Here is a 22,970-nt window from a genome sequence, read left to right as displayed (position 1 = left end):
TCTACAACAATGGTATAGTAGCGCACAATGGTAAACTAATCATATTTATTAACCCTGCGCGCTAGTGCTACCAAATGGGTATAGTAGCGAACAGTGCTAAACTAAATCCTCTTTATTATCACTGTGCGCTAGTGTTACCAAAATGGGTATAGTAGCGCGCAGTGCTAAACTATATCCTATTTATTAACGCTGTCCGCTAGTGCTAACAAATAGATATAGTAGCGCACAGTGCTAAACTAAATCCTATTTATTACCACTGTGCGCAAGTACTACCACAATGGGTATAGTAGAGCACAGTTGTAAACTAAATCCTACTTATTAACACTGTGTTCTAGTGCTACCAAATGGCTATAGTAGCGCACAGTGCTAAACGAAATCCTATTTTTTATCAATGTTCGCTAGTGATACCAAAATTGGTACAGTAGCGCACAGTGCTAAATAAAATCTCATTTCTTATCACTGTGCGCTAGTGCTACAAAAATGGGTATAGTAGCGCACGGTGGTAAAATAAATCTTATTTATTAACACTGTGAGCTAGTGCTACCAAATGAGTATAGTAGCGCACATTGGTAAACTATATCCTATTTATTATCACTGTGCATCCTGTGCTACCAAAATGTGTATAGTAGCGCACAGTGGTAAACTAATCATATCTATTTTCACTGTGCGCTAGTGCTACCAAAATGGGTATAGTAGCGCACAGTGGTAAACGAACCCTATTTATTAACACTGTGCACTAGTGCTACCGAATAGGTATAGTAGCACACAGTGGTAAACTAAACTAAATCCTACTTATTAAGACTGTGCGCTAGTGCTACCAAATTGATATAGTAGCGCACAGTGCTAAACTAAATCCTATTTATTATCACTGCCCGTTAGTGATACCAACATGGGTACAGTAGCGCACAGTGCAAAACTAAATTATATTTATTACCACTGTGCGCCAATGCTAACAAAATGGGTATAGTAGCGCACAGTGGTAAACTAAATCCTATGTATTAACACTGTGCGCTAGTGCTACCAAATGGGTATAGTAACGCACAGTGCTAAACTAAATCCTTTTTATTATCACTGTGCGCTAGTGCTACCAAAATGTGTATAGTAGCGCGCAGTGCTAAACTAAATCCTATTTATTAACACTGTGCGCTAGTGCTACCAAAATGGGTATAGTAGCGAACAATGGTAAACTATATCCTATTTATTAACACTGTGCGCTAGTGCTACCAAATGGGTATTGTAGCGCACAGTGCAAAACCAAATCCTATTTATTATCACTATGCGCTAGTGCTACCAGAATGGGTATATAGTAGCGCACAGTGGTAAACTAAATCCTATTTAGTTTCAATGTGCGCTAGTGATATCAAAATTGGTACAGTAGCGCTCAGTGCTAAAAAAATCCTATTTCTTATCACTGTGCGCCAGTGCTACAAAAATGCGTATAGTAGCGCACAGTGGTAAACTAAATTCTATTTATTAACACTGTGAGCTAGTGCTATCAAATGGGTATAGTAGCGCACATTGGTAAACTATATCCTTTTTATTGCTATTTATTATCACTGTGCGTCCTGTGCTACAAAAATGGGTATAGTAGCGCACAGTTGTAAACTAAATCCTATTTATTAAAACTGTGAGCTAGTGCTACCAAATGGGTATGGTAGGGCACATTAGTAAACTATATCCTATTTATTATCACTGTGCGCTAGAGCTACCAAATGGGTATAGTAGCGCACATTAGTAAACTATATCCTATTTATTATCACTGTGCGTCCTGTGCTACCAAAATGGGTATAGTAGTGCACAGTGGTAAACTAATCATATTTATTTTCACTGTGCGCTAGTGCTAACAAATGGATATAGTAGCGCACAGTGCTAAACTAAATCCTATTTATTATCACTGTGCGCAAGTACTACCACAATGGGTATAGTAGAGCACAGTTGTAAACTAAATCCTACTTATTAACACTGTGCGCTAGTTCTACCAAATGGCTATAGTAGCGCACAGTGCTAAACGAAATCCTATTTTTTATCAATGTTCGCTAGTGATACCAAAATTGGTACAGTAGCGCACAGTGCTAAATAAAATCTCTTTTCTTATCACTGTGCGCCAGTGCTACTAAAATGGGTATAGTAGCGCACACTGGTAAAATAAATCTTATTTATTAACACTGTGAGCTAGTGCTACAAAATGAGTATAGTAGCGCACATTTGTAAACTATATCCTATTGATTATCTCTGTGCGTCCTGTGCTACCAAAATGGGTATAGTAGCGCACAGTGGTAAACTAAATCCTACTTATTAAGACTGTGCGCTAGTGCTACCAAATTGATATAGTAGCGCACAGTGCTAAACTAAATCCTATTTATTATCACTGCCCGTTAGTGATACCAACATGGGTACAGTTGTCACGAAACTTTGCCAATTTATTCGTACAGAAAAATAATTACAAATTACTTCAAGAGCTTCTACCGTTATTTTAATTTTTTTTTCCTTTTCTTTTAAACATTTATACCTCAGGCTCAAACGAGCATTCATATGAAGTCTCACATTAAACCATTCAATAATATCTAATAAATAAATACCCGTTAACAATAAACAAATAAATAAATATCTTACAAGTTCCCTTTACTACCCCAATTATCTCTAGAGATGGCCTTTACCCCTTTCCCAATACTCAAAACCCAGTTAAATACAATAAACTAATAAATGAATACAACAATAAATAAATATTTACTTCTATCCAAAAAACCCTCTACCCTAAGTCCCCTATACGTATACTTGCATCATCGTTACACTTTACAATATTATTCAATTAATTTCATCATATAAATCTCGAATTACCCTCTTAAATTACTATCCCCATTCCCTACAGTATGATCTAATTAATACAACACTTTCTCTATCTCGTCTTATATACTTCGATTATAAATCATTCATCGCCTAATATCTTTCAGTCACTAATTTTATTAATTTCTCTTATTTATTTTCGTTTCTTTTTCACATAATTATATAATACTCGTTAATTAATTTCATAAATCAGTATCCATTAATATTTATAATAACAATACTTGATAACGTTGATCAGAATGCCATGTAAGTTCAAATCAGGTGACTATTTCACACACAAGCGTTGTACATAATAGAGTTCAACATATTATTTCTGCAACCGTCCTTCTTTTCTATAACAGTCTCCAATTTACTGATACTAGAAGGTAACAAGCGTTGTACATAATAGAATTCAACATATTATTACTGCAACCGTCCTTCTTTTCTATAACAGTCTCCAATTTACTGATACTAGTAGGTAAGTGTTTCCTCTCCGTCTTCATTCAATTCCAATATCGTTACTGTTCTGTATTTACAAGTGTTCTGGTTTCCCGAGTCTTTTGGTTATGCATTCAGTTAGTCAATCCGTTCTTCAATCCTATAGGCTACCACTCAATTATCAGACGTAAAAGAAACGTTAGTCAAGTGAAGGAGTTATTAATTACAAGACTACAATATCGCTGAAGTGTGCATCAAATATCTCTTACTTTTGGTTTTCTTTATTCTCTCCGCTTAGCTTCTTAGCCATACAACACTAGTAGTTTGCCACACCCAATCAAGAAATGCAACACTAAGCTTACTCCCAACTCCTTGTTTCAACCTCGCGCCATTCCCGCACACACTTTATATACCAACCCATCATCCAATAAGAGGCCGCTACGCATGAATGACCCCCCTCATACGGTACAATGGAACAAAAATTAAATCACTTGTGACAACAGTAGCGCACAGTGCAAAACTAAATTATATTTATTACCACTGTGCGCCAATGCTACCAAAATGGGTATAGTAGCGCACAGTGGTAAACTAAATCCTATGTATTAACACTGTGCGCTAGTGCTACCAAATGGGTATAGTAACGCACAGTGCTAAACTAAATCCTTTTTATTATCACTGTGCGCTAGTGCTACCAAAATATGTATAGTAGCGCGCAGTGCTAAACTAAATCCTATTTATTAACACTGTGCGCTAGTGCTACCAAAATGGGTATAGTAGCGAACAATGGTAAACTATATCCTATTTATTAACACTGTGCGCTAGTGCTACCAAATGGGTATTGTAGCGCACAGTGCAAAACCAAATCCTATTTATTATCACTATGCGCTAGTGCTACCAGAATGGGTATATAGTAGCGCACAGTGGTAAACAAAATCCTATTTATTTTCAATGTGCGCTAGTGATATCAAAATTGGTACAGTAGCGCTCAGTGCTAAACAAATCCTATTTCTTATCACTGTGCACCAGTGCTACAAAAATGGGTATAGTAGCGCACAGTTGTAAACTAAATTCTATTTATTAACACTGTGAGCTAGTGCTATCAAATGGGCATAGTAGCGCACATTGGTAAACTATATCCTTTGTATTGCTATTTATTATCACTGTGCGTCCTGTGCTACCAAAATGGGTATAGTAGCGTATAGTGGTAAACTAATCATATTTATTATCACTGTGCGCAAGTTCTACCACAATGGTATAGTAGCGCACAATGGTAAACTAATCATATTTATTAACCCTGCGCGCTAGTGCTACCAAATGGGTATAGTAGCGAACAGTGCTAAACTAAATCCTCTTTATTATCACTGTGCGCTAGTGCTACCAAAATGGGTATAGTAGCGCGCAGTGCTAAACTATATCCTATTTATTAACGCTGTCCGTTAGTGCTAACAAATGGATATAGTAGCGCACAGTGCTAAACTAAATCCTATTTATTACCACTGTGCGCAAGTACTACCACAATGGGTATAGTAGAGCACAGTTGTAAACCTAATCCTACTTATTAACACTGTGTTCTAGTGCTACCAAATGGCTATAGTAGCGCACAGTGCTAAACGAAATCCTATTTTTTATCAATGTTCGCTAGTGATACCAAAATTGGTACAGTAGCGCACAGTGCTAAATAAAATCTCATTTCTTATCACTGTGCGCCAGTGCTACAAAAATGGGTATAGTAGCACACGGTGGTAAAATAAATCTTATTTATTAACACTGTGAGCTAGTGCTACCAAATGAGTATAGTAGCGCACATTGGTAAACTATATCCTATTTATTATCACTGTGCATCCTGTGCTACCAAAATGTGTATAGTAGCGCACAGTGGTAAACTAATCATATCTATTTTCACTGTGCGCTAGTGCTACCAAATGGGTATAGTAGCGCACAGTGGTAAACGAACCCTATTTATTAACACTGTGCACTAGTGCTACCAAATAGGTATAGTAGCACACAGTGGTAAACTAAATCCTATTTATTAACACTGTGCGCTGATGCTACTAAATGGGTATTGTAGCGCACAGTGGTAAACTAAATCCTATTTATTAACACTGTGCGCTAGTGCTACCAAATGGGTATAGTAGCGCACAGTGGTAAACTAAATCCTACTTATTAACACTGTACGCTAGTGCTACCAAATTGATATAGTAGCGCACAGTGCTAAACTAAATCATATTTATTATCACTATGCGATAGTGCTAACAAAACGGGTATAGTAGCGCAGAGTGGTAAACTAAATCTTGTTTATTAACACTTTGCGCTAGTGCTACTAAATGGGTATAGTAGCGCACCGTGCTACTAAATCCGATTTATTATCACTATGCGTTAGTTCTACCAAAATGGGTATAATAGAACACAGTGGTAAACTAATCCTATTTATTATCACTTTGCGCTAGTGCTACTAAATGGGTATAGTAGCGCACCGTGCTACTAAATCCGATTTATTATCACTATGCGTTAGTTCTACCAAAATGGGTATAATAGAACACAGTGGTAAACTAATCCTATTTATTATCACTATGCGCTAGTGCTACCAAAATGGCTATAGTAGCGCACATTGGTGAACTAATCATATTTTTTATCACTACGCGCTAGAGATACCAAATGGGTAAATTAGCGCACAGTGGTAAACTAAATCCTATTTATTAACACTGTGAGCTAGTGCTACCAAATGGGTATAGTAGCGCACAGTGCTAAACTAATTCCTATTTATTATCAATGTGCGCTAGTGATACCAAAATTAGTACAGTAGCGCACAGTGCTAAATAAAATCCTATTTATTATCACTGTGCGCCAGTGCTACAAAAATTGGTATAGTAGCACACAGTGGTAAACTAAATCCTATTTATTAACACTGTGAGCTAGTGCTACCAAATGGGTATAGTAGCGCACATTTGTAAACTATATCCTATTGATTATCACTGTGCATCCTGTGCTACCAAAATGGGTATAGTAGCGCACAGTGGTAAACTAAATCCTACTTATTAAGACTGTGCGCTAGTGCTACCAAATTGATATAGTAGCGCACAGTGCTAAACTAAATCCTATTTATTATCACTGCCCGTTAGTGATACCAACATGGGTACAGTAGCGCACAGTGCAAAACTAAATTATATTTATTACCACTGTGCGCCAATGCTACCAAAATGGGTATAGTAGCGCACAGTGGTAAACTAAATCCTATGTATTAACACTGTGCGCTAGTGCTACCAAATGGGTATAGTAACGCACAGTGCTAAACTAAATCCTTTTTATTATCACTGTGCGCTAGTGCTACGAAAATGTGTATAGTAGCGCGCAGTGCTAAACTAAATCCTATTTATTAAAACTGTGCGCTAGTGCTACCAAAATGTGTATAGTAGCGAACAATGGTAAACTATATCCTATTTATTAACACTGTGCGCTAGTGCTACCAAATGGGTATTGTAGCGCACAGTGCAAAACCAAATCCTATTTATTAACACTATTCGCTAGTGCTACCAGAATGGGTATATAGTAGCGCACAGTGGTAAACTAAATCCTATTTAGTTTGAAAGTGCGCTAGTGATATCAAAATTGGTACAGTAGCGCTCAGTGCTAAAAAAAATCCTATTTCTTATCACTGTGCGCCAGTGCTACAAAAATGGGTATAGTAGCGCACAGTGGTAAACTAAATTCTATTTATTAACACTGTGAGCTAGTGCTATCAAATGGGTATAGTAGCGCACATTGGTAAACTATATCCTTTTTATTGCTATTTATTATCACTGTGCGTCCTGTGCTACCAAAATGGGTATAGTAGCGTATAGTGGTAAACTAATCATTTTTATTATCACTGTGCGCAAGTTCTACCACAATGGGTATAGTAGCGCACAGTGGTAAACTAAATCTTACTTATTAAAACTGTGCGCTAGTGCTACCAAATTGATATAGTAGGGCACTGTGCTAAACTAAATCCTATTTATTATCACTATGCGCTAGTGCTACCAGAATGGGTATAGTTGCGCACAGTGGTAAACTAATTCCTATTTATTATCAATGTGCGCTAGTGATACCAAAATTGGTACAGTAGCGCACAGTGCTAAATAAAATCCTATTTCTTATCACTGTGCCTGTGCTACAAAAATGGGTATAGTAGCGCACAGTGGTAAACTAAATCCTATTTATTAAAACTGTGAGCTAGTGCTACCAAATGGGTATAGTAGGGCACATTAGTAAACTATATCCTATTTATTATCACTGTGCGCTAGAGCTACCAAATGGGTATAGTAGCACACATTAGTAAACTATATCCTATTTATTATCACTGTGCGTCCTGTGCTACCAAAATGGGTATAGTAGCGCACAGTGGTAAACTAATCGTATTTCTTTTCACTGTGTGCTAGTGCTACAAAAATGGGTATAGTAGCGCACAGTGGTAAACGAATCCTATTTATTAACACTGTGCGCTAGTGCTACCAAAATGGGTATAGTAGCGCGCAGTGCTAAACTATATCCTCTTTATTAACGCTGTGCGCTAGTGCTAACAAATGGATATAGTAGCGCACAGTGCTAAACTAAATCTTATTTATTATCACTGTGCGCAAGTACTACCACAATGGGTATAGTAGAGCACAGTTGTAAACTAAATCCTACTTTTTAACACTGTGCGCTAGTTCTACCAAATGGCTATAGTAGCGCACAGTGCTAAACGAAATCCTATTTTTTATCAATGTTCTCTAGTGATACCAAAATTGGTACAGTAGCGCACAGTGCTAAATAAAATCTCATTTCTTATCACTGTGCGCCAGTGCTACAAAAATGGGTATAATAGCGCACACTGGTAAAATAAATCTTATTTATTAACACTGTGAGCTTGTGCTACCAAATGAGTATAGTAGCGCACATTGGTAAACTATATCCTATTTATTATCACTGTGCATCCTGTGCCCCCAAAAAGTGTATAGTAGCGCACAGTGGTAAACTAATCATATCTATTTTCACTGTGCGCTAGTGCTACCAAAATGGGTATAGTAGCGCACAGTGGTAAACGAACCCTATTTATAAACACTGTGCACTAGTGCTACCAAATAGATATAGTAGCACACAGTGGTAAACTAAATCCTATTTATTACACTGTGCGCTGATGCTACTAAATGGGTATTGTAGCGCACAGTGGTAAACTAAATCCTATTTATTAACACTTTGCGCTAGTGCTACCAAATGGGTATAGTAGCGCACAGTGGTAAACTAAATCCTACTTATTAACACTGTACGCTAGTGCTACCAAATTGATATAGTAGCGCACAGTGCTAAACTAAATCCTATTTATTATTAATGTGCGTTAGTGATACCAACATGGGTACAGTAGCGCACAGTGCAAAACTAAATTATATTTATTACCACTGTGCGCCAATGCTACCAAAATGGGTATAGTAGCGCACAGTGGTAAACTAAATCCTATGTATTAACACTGTGCGCTAGTGCTACCAAATGGGTATAGTAACGCACAGTGCTAAACTAAATCCTTTTTATTATCACTGTGCGCTAGTGCTACCAAAATGTGTATAGTAGCGCGCAGTGCTAAACTAAATCCTATTTATTAACACTGTGCGCTAGTGCTACCAAAATGGGTATAGTAGCGAACAATGGTAAACTATATCCTATTTATTAACACTGTGCGCTAGTGCTACCAAATGGGAATTGTAGCGCACAGTGCAAAACTAAATTCTATTTATTATCACTATGCGCTAGTGCTACCAGAATAGGTATATAGTAGCGCACAGTGGTAAACTAAATCCTATTTAGTTTCAATGTGCGCTAGTGATATCAAAATTAGTACAGTAGCGCTCAGTGCTAAAAAAATCGTATTTCTTATCACTGTGCGCCAGTGCTACAAAAATGTGTATAGTAGCGCACAGTGGTAAACTAAATTCTATTTTTTAACACTGTGAGCTAGTGCTATCAAATGGGTATAGTAGCGCACATTGGTAAACTATATCCTTTTTATTGCTATTTATTATCAGTGTGCGTCCTGTGCTACCAAAATAGGTATAGTAGCGTATAGTGGTAAACTAATCATATTTATTATCACTGTGCGCAAGTTCTGCCACAATGGGTATAGTAGCGCACAGTGGTAAACTAAATCTTACTTATTAAAACTGTGCGCTAGTGCTACCAAATTGATATAGTAGGGCACTGTGCTAAACTAAATCATATTTATTATCACTATGCGCTAGTGCTACCAGAATGGGTATAGTTGCGCACAGTGGTAAACTAATTCCTATTTATTATTAATGTGCGCTAGTGATACCAAAATTGGTACAGTAGCGCACAGTGCTAAATAAAATCCTATTTCTTATCACTGTGCCTGTGCTACAAAAATGGGTATAGTAGCGCACAGTGGTAAACTAATCATATCTATTTTCACTGTGCGCTAGTGCTACCAAAATGGGTATAGTAGCGCACAGTGGTAAACGAACCCTATTTATTAACACTGTGCACTAGTGCTACCAAATAGGTATAGTAGCACACAGTGGTAAACTATATCCTATTTATTACACTGTGCGCTGATGCTACTAAATGGGTATTGTAGTGCACAGTGGTAAACTAAATCCTATTTATTAACACTGTGCGCTAGTGCTACCAAATGGGTATAGTAGCGCACAGTGGTAAACTAAATCCTACTTATTAACACTGTACGCTAGTGCTACCAAATTGATATAGTAGCGCACAGTGCTAAACTAAAACCTATTTATTATTAATGTGCGTTAGTGATACAAACATGGGTACAGTAGCGCACAGTGCAAAACTAAATTATATTTATTACCACTGTGCGCCAATGCTACCAAAATGGGCATAGTAGCGCACAGTGGTAAACTAAATCCTATGTATTAACACTGTGCGCTAGTGCTACCAAATGGGTATAGTAACGCACAGTGCTGAACTAAATCCTTTTTATTATCACTGTGCGCTAGTGCTACCAAAATGTGTATAGTAGCGCGCAGTGCTAAACTAAATCCTATTTATTAACACTGTGCGCTAGTGCTACCAAAATGGGTATAGTAGCGAACAATGGTAAACTATATCCTATTTATTAACACTGTGCGCTAGTGCTACCAAATGGGTATTGTAGCGCACAGTGCAAAACTAAATCCTATTTATTATCACTATGCGCTAGTTCTACCAGAATGGGTATATAGTAGCGCACAGTGGTAAACTAAATCCTATTTAGTTTCAATGTGCGCTAGTGATATCAAATTTGGTACAGTAGCGCTCAGTGCTAAAAAAAAATCCTATTTCTTATCACTGTGCGCCAGTGCTACAAAAATGGGTATAGTAGCGCACAGTGGTAAACTAAATTCTATTTATTAACACTGTGAGCTAAGTGCTATCAAATGGGTATAGTAGTGCTCATTGGTAAACTATATCCTTTTTATTGCTATTTATTATTACTGTGCGTCCTGTGCTACCAAAATGGGTAAATTAATGTTTTAGTTTTCACTATGAATAGTAATTATTACGACTACTATTTATTACTATTATTATTGCCATCTCTTCCTTTTATTGTTAATACTGCATTATCATCATTATTATTATTATTACATTATTATTATTATTATTAACAACATTATTATTATTCCCACATTTTGTTATTATCACTATTACACTAATAGTAATGGTACTGTATTTGGCTAATATTAAAACCAAGCCTAAACGATTTTACGATTCTTATTATAAATTATATACACGTAGCCTACATATTCATTTTATTACGATTAATATTCTACCGATGCCCCAATTCAAAATATCCATATTACGCAATTTAGTGTTTTTTGTTTTTTTTGCATGCATTATTATTCATACTATTTATCTGATTAATGAACATTTACAAACCCAATTGTATTATTAACATTTTATTTATTTATTTACTTTTTAACGGCAGTATGCGTTAACTTGTTCCTTCTTTTTTTTTTGTTTATTTTATGTAGTGTACTGGTATCATTTTATTTATTGTAGGTATAAAATCACTTGGGTATTTATATTTTTGGAATTGACTATATTATTATGTTATCATGTGATATGGCTTGTTTAGTAGCAACTCATAATACAAAGAGCAACCCACCAGTTACTACTACTGGTAGCGATTCAGATTCAGGAATTAATGGAAATACCAATAATACAAATCGACTAAATGAACTCAAATTTGATGTGTTTGAGTCCATTACAAATTTTGCAGAAAACTTTGATCTAGATCCTGACCAAAATTTCTACAAAAACTGCACAAACCTTTCTAATTATTTTCTTTGTGATCAATTTGCATGTAAATTTAAAACAGTAGATACTCAAAAAAGTTTTTCTAGTATCCACTTTAATGCAAGAAATCTCGTAAAAAATTTGGATGCTATCATGGAATTTATTGAAACTCTACATTTTCAGTTTGATATCATTGGTATCTCGGAGACATGGTGTAATGAAAATAGTCCACCGTTAAATATACCTAACTATACATTGTTATCTAAAAATCGAAACAGTAGAGTAGGTGGTGGGGTTGCTTTGTATGTAAGTAACTTAAGATCATATACTCAACGAAATGACATTTCCTTGACAAATATTTCATGTGATTCAATTTTTATTGAAATTAATCAAAATCATGGAAAGAATATTATTGTTGGTGTTGCTTATAAGCCACCAGATGTAAACAGTAACCACTTTGTGGACGATTTTGATAAAATACTCACAACAATAGATAAAGAAAATAAGCTAAACTATATCATGGGTGACTTTAATTTAGACCTTTTACGATATACGAGTATAAACTCAACGCAAGACTTTTTAAATATATTATATAGTAATTTCTATTTACCCTTAATAAATAGACCGACTCGAAACACTACTGCTACATTGATTGATAATATTATAACTAATTCACATGATCTACCTGTCACAAGTGGTATATTATACTGTGACATTAGCGATCATCTACCAATTTTTCAAATCACTTCATTTATAAATGATTCATTTCAAAATGACGTCCCTATTCAGTCGTATCGCCTAATAAATCCTCTAAATATTGAAAATTTTAAACAAGATCTGGCTACAAACGGTTGGGATGATGTAATGTCTTTGTCTAACCCTGAAAATGCTTATGATTTGTTCCAATCCAAATTTACAACAGTATACCAAAACAATTTTCCATTGCATACTGTTAAAAACAAAAATAAGAGAAAATTAAAACCATGGATGACTAATGAGATTTTACAGTCTATTAATCATAAAAATAAACTGTATAAAAAGTTTCTTAAATATCCAACAGGCCCAAATGAGTTAAAGTATAAAACCTTTAGAAATAAATTGAATACTCTTGTTAAAACATATAAATTAGCTTATTATAACGACCAATTTTCCAATACTAAATCGAACATAAAGAAAACATGGGATGTAATAAATAATTTATTAAACAGAAAAGTCAAATGTAAGCAAAATACTAATTTTACTTGTGATGGTCGATCTTTGGATCAACCGCAAGATATTGCAAATGCATTTAATGACTTTTTTACAAAAATTGGTCCCTCACTTGATAGAAAAATTCCCTCTGGAAACACTGATTATAATGATTATTTAAAACAACCAAACAACCATTCAATGTACTTTTTTCCAACGACCGAAGAAGAAATATGTGATATAATAAATAATTTTAAAAATAATAAAGCTGCTGGGTTATTTTAAAAATAGCTAAGATTACACCCGTTTACAAATCTGGAGACAAAGGAGACATTAGTAATTATAGACCAATTTCTATTTTATCATGCTTCTCCAAAATTTTAGAACGTATTGCCTTTGTTAGAACTGTTTCTTTTCTAGATAAGTACGATATTCTTCATAATGGTCAATATGGTTTTCGTAGCAAATTTTCTTCTTCAATGGCTCTGGTGGATCTTACAGATAGAATTATAAGTGCTTTTGAGAACAAATCACATGCAATAGGTATTTTTTTGGATCTATCCAAAGCATTTGATACGATAAACCATAACATTTTATTATATAAGTTAAGTTATTATGGAATTCGTGGTGTTGCTTTACAATGGTTCAAAAGTTACCTTGAAAATCGATCCCAGTGTACAAAATATGAATCTTTGCTGTCGGAACTGAAAAATATAACATGTGGAGTACCACAAGGATCGCTACTTGGACCACTATTATTTATTTTATATGTTAATGACATTTTTAAGACATCGGATCTTTTTTCATTTATACTATATGCCGATGATACAAATATATTTTACAGTAATGATGACATCTATGAATTATATCGTACTGCAAACAACCAACTACATTATATTTGTGAATGGTTTAAGGTTAATAGATTATCATTAAATTCAAAGAAATGTAATTATATTATTTTTAGTAATAAGAAAAAGAAGGCTGATGATGTAGATAATTTAAAAATTGTACTTAACAATGATGACATTCAAAGAGTAGAACAAACAAAATTTCTCGGTGTCTTAATTGATGAGCAGTTGACTTGGAAATACCATATCAACGAATTAATGACTAAAATATCTAAAAGTATAGGAGTAATCAACAGAATTAAACGTTTAGTTCCTGTAAATATCCTCCGTACCTTATATAATTCTCTTGTTCTTCCTTATTTTTCATATTGTAATGTGGTCTGGGGTAATACTTTTCAATCTAATCTTAATAAATTAACATTGCTCCAAAAAAGAATCATACGAATAATTTCAAAATCTTCTTTTACAGCTAATACGGGTCCTCTATTTAAGGAACTTAATATAATGACACTTAAAGATATAAATACTTATCAGCAATATATTTTTGTTCATAACTGTGTTAATCATAATTATCCTCATAGATTTTACGATATGTTTAAATTTAATGTTTAATTAACTACAACACTAGGTCATCCTCTTATATTCATCTCCCAAAACACAGGACTACCATATTTCACCAAAGTATTAGATACTCTGGTGCAAAACTTTGGAATGTTTTGCCTCTTTCGCTACAAAACATACAAAATGTAAATAGTTTCAAAAAGATTGCTAAATATTATTTATTATCAAACAATACTTAGAGGCCATGTTTTTTGTTTTTTTTTTGTTTTTTTTGTTAATATATTTACCTTTAGCAATAGTAAAAATGCATTAATATGATTTATACTGCAATTGATATGTACCGCTTTTCGTTTTATTGTTATTTTCATTTCTGTGTCTTATTTTATATGTTCTGCTTTTGAATGTTTTGTTTTGGCGTCCCTGACACAAGCTTTTGCTTTTTTGGTGACGCCACCTTTTTGGAAATAAATGTTGATTTTGATTTGATTTGATTGATAGTGGTAAACTAATCATATTTATTATCACTGTGCGCAAGTTCTGCCACAATGTGTATAGTAGCGCACAGTGGTAAACTAAATCTTACTTATTAAAACTGTGCGCTAGTGCTACCAAATTGATATAGTAGGGCACTGTGCTAAACTAAATCATATTTATTATCACTATGCGCTAGTGCTACCAGAATGGGTATAGTTGCGCACAGTGGTAAACTAATTCCTACTTATTACCAATGTGCGCTAGTGATACCAAAATTGGTACAGTAGCGCACAGTGCTAAATAAAATCCTATTTCTTATCACTGTGCCTGTGCTACAAAAATGGGTATAGTAGCGCACAGTGGTAAACTAAATCCTATTTATTAAAACTGTGAGCTAGTGCTACCAAATGGGTATAGTAGGGCACATTAGTAAACTATATCCTATTTATTATCACTGTGCGCTAGTGCTACCAAATGGGTATAGTAGCGCACATTAGTAAACTATATCCTATTTATTATCACTGTGCGCTAGTGCTACCAAATGGGTATAGTAAAAGAAAGTCTAGTAAAAGAAAGCATGTACTGTATAAAAGGTTCATAAAACACCCTACTGTAAAAAACAAAAATGCGTATAAAGAATTTAAGAAAGCTTTTGCACGCACGTGCAAAATCGCCAAAAAGATGTATTATGAAAATCTTTTCAATCGAACAAATGGTAATATTAAAAAAACATTGAATGTTATAAATGATGTAATTGATCCGAATAAAGGAAAAACTAAAGTTCCATCTTCTTTTACACATAACAATGAAACTATACATGGTTGCGAAAATGTTGTAAATCACATTAATGATTATTTTATTAATGTAGGTTGTGAGGTTCGAGACAATATTGAGTCTACTACGACAAAATATTCTGAATACCTCACAAACCAACAACGCAACTCAATGTTTTTTTGCTATGTTGATGAGGAGGAGGTACTAAAAGTTATTGAATCTCTCGATTCAAACAAAGCCCCCGGATTTGATGACATTTCAGCAAAAGTTGTAAAGGAAGTAAAATACAACATTTTAAAGCCGCTGACATATATTTTTAATTTATCACTTCAAACTGGACTGATACCAGGGAAGTTGAACATTTCCAAAGTAGTTCCTATACATAAAAAAGGGGACCGCCATTTGGCCTCAAACTATCGTCCCATATCGCTGTTGCCCATTTTTTCGAAAGTTTTTGAAAAGATTATTCATAATCAATTATACAATTATCTTACAAAATTTAAAGTGTTAAGCAACAATCAATATGGATTTAGAAACAAACACTCAACTTCTCATGCTATGATCGACTTGGTCCACAGAATATTAAATGCATTTGAAAAAAAGGAATATGCACTTACTACCTTTATGGATTTGTCAAAAGCGTTTGACATTATCGATCACAGTATTCTGTTGAGCAAATTGGCGCATTATGGTATAAGAGGCATCGTTTTAATGTGGTTTAGAAACTATTTAAGTGGCCGCAAACAATATGTTTATGCCAATGGTAGATCATCATGTTTAAAAGACACCAATATAGGGGTGCCACAGGGCTCTGTTTTAGGACCACTTTTGTTTTTGATTTACATCAATGATATAAATCGAGCAAGTAGTAAAATAGATATAATTAGTTTCGCTGACGACACAACTTGTATAACAAGGGGAGATGACCCTACAATGTTAAACCATACTATGAATATTGAACTAGAAAAAATAAACGTATGGCTTAAAGCAAATAAGCTGTTACTGAATGTCAGCAAAACTAATTACGTTGTTTTTAGAACTAACCAAAAGTACTTTGACAAAAACCAGTTTAAAATAAAAATGAATAATGTGTTATTACATAGAAAAGAAAATGTGACATTTCTAGGTGTAATTTTAAACGAAAATCTTAACTGGAAACATCACATACAGCTTATTAGGAAAAAAATGTCTAGGGCAACTGGTATACTTTTAAAAGTAAGAGAATTCTTTCCTCATAAAGTCCGTATTAGTCTTTATAACACCTTAGTATTACCTCACCTTCAGTATGGTAACTTAATATGGGGAAATACATACAAGAGCACGTTAGAAGTAATACTAAAACTCCAAAAGAGAGCTGTAAAATGCATTACCTTCTCTAAATCCAGACAAGCCTCAGAGCCACTGTTTAAGAAACTAAAAATATTAAACGTTTATGATATTTACAAAGTAAACGTCATAGGATTTATGGCAAACGTAAAATTCAATGAATTACCACATCACATTTTAAATATTTTTAATTACTGTGACAGTATTAGGCCTACTCATAACCTCAGAACAGAAACTGAATTCGAAATTCCCTTCACAAGACTAACTTGCAGTCAACAGTTTATACACATATATGGACCAAAATTGTGGAAAGAATTCACTTGTAATGGTGGTAATAAACCGGTTATTTTAAAGAAACAAAATAAATGTATAAAAAAACAGGTAAAAAAATACTTTTTATCACTATATGCTGATTAACAACACGTTTTATTTAAGTTCTATATACTTGTTCTTATGTAAAAGGGTCCTACAAAAAAAACGAAGCTACAGCTTTTTTATGCAGGATCCATGTTTTCAGTTGTACTGTAATTATGATGTACTGTAATTGATGACTAAATAAATGTGGAATAAATGAAATGAAAAATGAAAATTAGTAAACTATATCCTATTTATTATCACTGTGCGTCCTGTGCTACCAAAATGGGTATAGTAGCGCACAGTGGTAAACTAATCATATTTATTTTCACTGTGTGCTAGTGCTACAAAAATAGGTATAGTAGCGCACAGTGGTAAACGAATCCTATTTATTAACACTGCGCGCTAGTGCTACCAAATGGGTATAGTAGCGAACAGTGCTAAACTAAATCTTACTTATTAAAACTGTGCGCTAGTGCTACCAGAATGGGTATAGTTGCGCACAGTGGTAAACTAAATCCTATTTATTATCAATGTGCACTAGTGATACCAAAATTGGTACAGTAGCGCACAGTGCTAAATAAAATCCTATTTCTTATCACTGTGCCTGTGCTACTAAAATGGGTATAGTAGCGCACAGTGGTAAACTAAATTATATTTATTAAAACTGTGAGCTATTGCTACCAAATGGGTATAGTAGGGCACATTAGTAAACTATATCCTATTTATTATCACTGTGCGCTAGTGCTACCAAATGGGTATAGTAGCGCACATTAGTAAACTATATCCTATTTATTTTCACTGTGCGTCCTGTGCTACCAAAATGGGTATAGTAGCGCACAGTGGTAAACTAATCATATTTATTTTCACTGTGTGCTAGTGCTACAAAAATGGGTATAGTAGCGCACAGTGGTAAACGAATCCTATTTATTAACACTGTGCGCTAGTGCTACCAAATGGGTATAGTAGCGAACAGTGCTAAACTAAATCCTCTTTATTATCACTGTGCGCTAGTGCTACCAAAATGGGTATAGTAGCGCGCAGTGCTAAACTATATCCTCTTTATTAACGCTGTGCGCTAGTGCTAACAAATGGATATAGTAGCGCACAGTGCTAAACTAAATCTTATTTATTATCACTGTGCGCAAGTACTACCACAATGGGTATAGTAGAGCACAGATGTAAACTAAATCCTACTTATTAACACTGTGCGCTAGTTCTACCAAATGGCTATAGTAGCGCACAGTGCTAAACGAAATCCTATTTTTTATCAATGTTCGCTAGTGATACCAAAATTGGTACAGTAGCGCACAGTGCTAAATAAAATCTCATTTCTTATCACTGTGCGCCATTGTTACAAAAATGGGTATAGTAGCGCACACTGGTAAAATAAATCTTATTTATTAACACTGTGAGCTAGTGCTACCAAATGAGTATAGTAGTGCACATTGGTAAACTATATCCTATTTATTATCACTGTGCATCCTGTGCTACCAAAAAGTGTATAGTAGCGCACAGTGGTAAACTAATCATATCTATTTTCACTGTGCGCTAGTGCTACAGAAATGGGTATAGTAGCGCACAGTGGTAAACGAACCCTATTTGTTAACACTGTGCACTAGTGCTACCAAATAGGTATAGTAGCACACAGTGGTAAACTAAATCCTATTTATTACACTGTGCGCTGATGCTACTAAATGGGTATTGAAGCGCACAGTGGTAATCTAAATCCTATTTATTAACACTGTGCGCTAGTGCTACCAAATTGGTATAGTAGCGCACAGTGGTAAACTAAATCCTACTTAATAACACTGTACGCTAGTGCTACCAAATTGATATAGTAGCGCACAGTGCTAAACTAAATCCTATTTATTATCAATGTGCGTTAGTGATACCAAAATTGGTACAGTAGCGCACAGTGCTAAATAAAATCCTATTTATTATCACTGTACGCCAGTGCTACAAAAATGGGTATAGTAGCGCACAGTGGTAAACTAAATCCTATTTATTAAAACTGTGAGCTAGTTCTACCAAATGGTTATATTAGCGCATATTGGTAAACTATATCCTATTTATTATCACTATGCGCTAGTGCTACCAAAATGGATATAGTTGCGCACATTGTTGAACTAATCCTATTTTTTATCACTACGCGCTAGAGCTACCAAATGGGTATAGTAGCGCACAGTGGTAAACTAAATCCAATTTATTAACGCTGTGAGCTAGTGCTACCAAATGGGTATAGTAGCGCACAGTGCTAAACTAAATCCTATTTATTATCACTCTGCGCCAGTGCTACAAAAATGGGTATAGTAGCGCACATTGTTGAACTAAATCCTATTTATTAACACTGTGAGCTAGTGCTAACAAAACGGTTGTAGTAGCTCACAGTGGTAAACTAAATCCTATTTATTAACACTGTGAGCTAGTGCTACCAAATGGGTATAGTAGCGCACAGTGGTAAACTAATCACATTTTTTATCACTGCGCTAGTGCTACCAAATGGGTATAGTAGCGCACAGTGGTAATCTAAATCCTATTTATTAACACTGTGAGCTAGTTCTACCAAATGGGTATAGTAGCGCACAGTGCTAAACTAAATCCTATTTATTATCAATGTGCGTTAGTGATACCAAAATTGGTACAGTAGCGCACAGTGCTAAATAAAATCCTATTTATTATCACTGTACGCCAGTGCTACAAAAATGGGTATAGTAGCGCACAGTAGTAAAATAAATCTTATTTATTAACACTGCTCGCTAGTGCTACCAAATGGGTTTAGTAGTGCACCGTGCTACTAAATCCTATTTATTATCACTGTGAGCCAGTGCTACTAAAACGGGTATACTAGCGCACAGTGGTAAACTAAATCTTATTTATTAACACTATGCGTTAGTGCTACCAAAATGGGTATAATAGCACACAGTGGTAAACTAATCCTATTTATTATCACTATGCGCTAGTTCTACAAAAAATGGATATAGTAGCGCACATTGTTGAACTAATCATATTTATTATCACTGTGTGCTAGTGCTACCAAATGGGTATAGTAGCGCAAAGTGGTAAACTAAATCCTATTAACACTGTGAGCTAGTGCTACCAAATTGGTACAGTAGCGCACAGTGCTAAATAAAATCTTATTTATTAACACTGTGAGCTAGTGCTACCAAATGGGTATAATAGCGCACATTGGTAAATTATATCCTATTTATTATCACTGTGCGTCCTGTGCTACCAAAATGGGTATAGTAGCGCAGAGTGGTAAACTAATCATATTTATTATCACTGTGCGCTAGTGCTACCAAAATGGGTATAGTAGCGCACAGTGGTAAACTAATCTTATTTATTAACACTGTGCACAAGTGCTACCAAATGGGTATAGTAGCGCACAGTGGTAAACTAAATCCTATTTATTAACACTGTGCGCTGATGCTACTTAATGGGTATTGTAGAGCACAGTGATAAACTAAATCCTATTTATTAACACTGTGCGCTAGTGCTACCAAATGGGTATAGTAGCGCACAATACTAAACTATATCCTATTTATTAACACTGTGAGCTAGTGCTAACAAATGGATAGAGTAGAGCACAGTGCTAAACGAAATCCTATTTTTTATTAAAGTGCGCTAGTAATACCAAAATTGGTACAGTAGTGCACAGTACTAAATAAAATCTCATTTCTTTACACTGTGCGCCAATGCTACAAAAATGGGTATAGTAGCGCACAGTGGTAAAATAAATCGTATTTATTAACACTGTGAGCTAGTGCTGCCAAATGAGTATAGTAGCGCAAATTTGGTAAACTATATCCTATTTATTATCACTGTGCGTCCTGTGCTAACAAAATGGGTATAGTAGCGCACAGTGGTAAACTAATCATATTTATTTTCACTGTGCGCTAGTGCTACCAAAATGGGTATAGTAGCGCACAGTGGTAAACTAATCTTAATTATTAACAATGTGCACTAGTGCTACCAAATGGGTATAGTAGCGCACAGTGGTAAAATAAATCCTATTTATTAACACTGTTCGCTGATGCTACTTTATGGGTATAGTAGCGCGCAGTGCTAAACTATGTCCTATGTATTAACACTTTGCGCTAGTGATACCAAAATTGGTACAGTAGCGCACAGTGCTAAATAAAATCTCATTTCTTATCACTGTGCGCCAGTGCTACAAAAATGGGTATAGTAGCGCACAGTGGTAAAATAAATCTTGTTTATTAACACTGTGAGCTAGTGCTACCAAATGGGTATAGTAGCGCACATTGGTAAACTATATCCTATTTATTATCACTGTGCGTCCTGTGCTACCAAAATGGGTATAGTAGCGCACAGTGGTAAACTAATCATTTTTATTTTCACTGTGCGCTAGTGCTACCAAAATGGGTATAGTAGCGCACAGTGGTAAACTAAATCCTATTCATTAACACTGTGCACTAGTGCTGCTAAATGGGTATAGTAGCACACAGTGGTAAACTAAATCCTATTTATTAACACTGTGCCCTGATGCTACTAAATGGGTATTGTAGCGCACAGTGGTAAACTAAATCCTATTTATTAACACTGTGCGCTAGTGCTACCAAATGGGTATAGTAGCGCACAGTGATAAACTAAATCCTTTATATTATCACTGTGCGCTAGAGCTACCAAAATGTGTATAGTAGCGCACAGTTCTAAACTAACTGCTATTTATTATCACTGTGCGCAAGTACTACCACAATGGGCATAGTAGCGCATAGTGGTAAACTAAATCCTACTTATTAACACTGTGCGCTAGTGCTACCAAATTGATGTAGTAGCGCACAGTGCTAAACTAAATCCTATTTATTATCACTATGCGCTAGTGCTACCAGGTAAACTAAATTCTATTTATTATCAATGTGCGCTAGTGATACCAAAATTGGTACAGTAGCGCACAGTGCTAAATAAAATCCTATTTCTTATCACTGTGCCAGTGCTACAAAAATGGGTATAGTAGCGCACAGTGGTAAAATAAATCCTATTTATTTAAACTGTGAACTAGTGCTACCAAATGGGTATAGTAGCGCACATTGGTAAACTATATCCTATTTATTATCACTGTGCGTCCTGTGCTACCAAAATGGGTATAGTAGCGCACCGTGGTAAACTAATCATATTTGTTTTCACTGTACGCTAGTGCTACAAAAATGGGTATAGTAGCGGATAGTGGTAAACTAAATCCTATTTATTAACACTGTGAGCTATTGCTACTAAATGGGTATAGCAGCGCACATTGGTAAACTATATCCTATTTATTATCACTGTGCGTCCTGTGCTACCAAAATGGGTATAGTAGCGCACAGTGGTAAACTAATAATTTTTATTTTCACTGTGCGCTAGTGCTACCAAAATGGGTATAGTAGCGGACAGTGGTAAACTAATCCTATTTATTAACACTGTGAGCTAGTGCTATCAAATAGGTATAGTAGCGCACATTGCTAAAATATATCCTATTTATTATCACTGTGTGTCCTGTGCCACCAAAATGGGTATAGTAGCGCGCAGTGCTAAACTATATCCTATTTATTAACACTGTGAGCTAGTGCTAACAAATGGATAGAGTAGAGCACAGTGCTAAACGAAATCCTCTTTTTTATTAAAGTGCGCTAGTAATACCAAAATTGGTACAGTAGCGCACAGTACTAAATAAAATCTCATTTCTTTACACTGTGCGCCAATGCTACAAAAATGGGTAAAGTAGCGCACAGTGGTAAAATAAATCGTATTTATTAACACTGTGAGCTAGTGCTGCCAAATGAGTATAGTAGCGCAAATTTGGTAAACTACATCCTATTTATTATCACTGTGCGTCCTGTGCTAACAAAATGGGTATAGTAGCGCACAGTGGTAAACTAATCATATTTATTTTCACTGTGCGCTAGTGCTACCAAAATG

This window comes from Antedon bifida, chromosome 7 (assembly GCF_963402885.1).
Source record: "Antedon bifida chromosome 7, ecAntBifi1.1, whole genome shotgun sequence".
In the NCBI taxonomy this organism is placed as follows: Eukaryota; Metazoa; Echinodermata; class Crinoidea; order Comatulida; family Antedonidae; genus Antedon; species Antedon bifida.
The sequence above is the reverse complement of the archived record's forward strand: the minus strand, read 5'-3'. Positions refer to the sequence as shown.